The sequence below is a fragment of the Trichechus manatus genome, unplaced genomic scaffold (assembly GCF_000243295.1).
Source record: "Trichechus manatus latirostris isolate Lorelei unplaced genomic scaffold, TriManLat1.0 scaffold00101, whole genome shotgun sequence".
Taxonomy (NCBI): Eukaryota; Metazoa; Chordata; class Mammalia; order Sirenia; family Trichechidae; genus Trichechus; species Trichechus manatus.
In genome coordinates, this window is record NW_004444037.1 from 10,609,853 (window position 1) to 10,611,438 (window position 1,586).

Here is a 1,586-nt window from a genome sequence, read left to right on the forward strand (position 1 = left end):
AACTCCTTGTAGAGCAGTAGCCACACCTGGGGTTAGGAGCGTGCATTTGTTTCACGTACAAATGCTGATCTCCATAGCTTTTTAAGAATGAACTCAATTTTTAAAGAGTTGTACTTAATCCTGAGTGTCATCTCACCCAAATTCTTCTTGCTTTTTAACCTTTGTGACTTCGTGATTAATTTCAGAATTTTTAAGTTGTATATTATTGAATGGCATTAGGAACTTCAGAATAAGAACAAAAGAGCAAGCTGGGATGAGGATGAACAGTGGGTAAATACTGTATGATGGCTTTCAGCATTAGAGAATATAGACAGGAATGTTGGAAAAGGATCAGGATTGTGATCAGAGGAAAGTCTCAAAGTGACCAGGGTCAGTAGGCTCACATGCCGGGAAAATAGGTCGTTTTCTGGAATGCCTGTCTAGCTACCCCTCACTGTGTCCATAGAAATACTGGAAAATGTACATATGTAAAGTCATCCCACAGGCCACCAGATAGATGTGGATTATCTTCTGGGATTGATCCATCTTGGGACAAAGGGTAAGAGGAAATTGGTAGATGTATACATCAGTTATAATTAGAAGAGACTTTAGAGATCATTTACTCCAGCTCATCCTTCTACCAATGAGATAACTGGGGACACTAGAGGAGAAATGGTGGGAGGTGAGTGTACCTTGTTGGATGGATAGGCCAGTGGAGAGGGTCAGGTTATAGTAGGTGAAAAAGAAGGGTCTTACCACTCGACACAATTTCTCTGAAGACGGTAGGATATCATGAAGTTTGCACATTCAGGGAGGCTATTGTCCCACATCTAATGCTAGTAGTGGGAGGAGCCCTGGTGGCACCATGGGTAAGCGCTCAGCTGCTTACCAAAGGTCAGCGGTTCGAACCCACCAGCTGCTCCTCGGGAGAAAGATGTGGCAGTCCGTTTCTGTAAAGATTTTACAACCTTGGAAGCCCTATGGGGCAGTTCTATTCTGTCCTACAGGGGCACTATGAGTCAGAATTGACTCAATGGTAAGGGTTTTTTTGGGTTTAATGCTGGTAGTTACAACTTTCCCTTAGAGATTCATCTCCTGGGCTGCCATCTTTAGCAGGCTGAGTATGTGGTGGCTCTTCTGGTTCCTGCACAAAGTATCGCGTATCTTGTGTCTTTCTTCCTTTCTCTGCACTACATCTTCCAAACACTTTATGTTATTGGTCCAAAATCTCTTTAAAATCCATGGTCCCTCTGACCAGAATTTTGTTTATGACAGCAGCACTGCTCATGAAAATACATTAGTTTCTCATTGAACATATTATTCATGAATCTACATACATATTTTAAAAGGCTATTTATATTCAGGTTATATTACCTCTGATGGCAAAGAATTCTATGAAATTCTGCCCTCTATGAGAAGAAACTTATCACTTAATTCTCTCTCTTTTCCAGGAATGTATAAATTAGGACAGAGGTAAATTCAGGCTAGAAGGAATTAAGAAAAAAACAAACAAACAAACAAATATATTGCATTGCTTACCTAACAGTTCTCTCAAATAGGAGATCTATACTAAGATATCTCAATAGAAAACCTAAGCTTAGCATTAG

General features: G+C 40.3%; 1 protein-coding gene across 1 annotated transcript in view; it reads left to right on the plus strand.

Annotated features, from left to right (window-relative positions):
* The window catches only part of CORIN (corin, serine peptidase), a 190,079-nt gene that overhangs the window by 165,490 nt on the left and 23,003 nt on the right, over positions 1-1,586 (plus strand). The window lies entirely within an intron of this gene.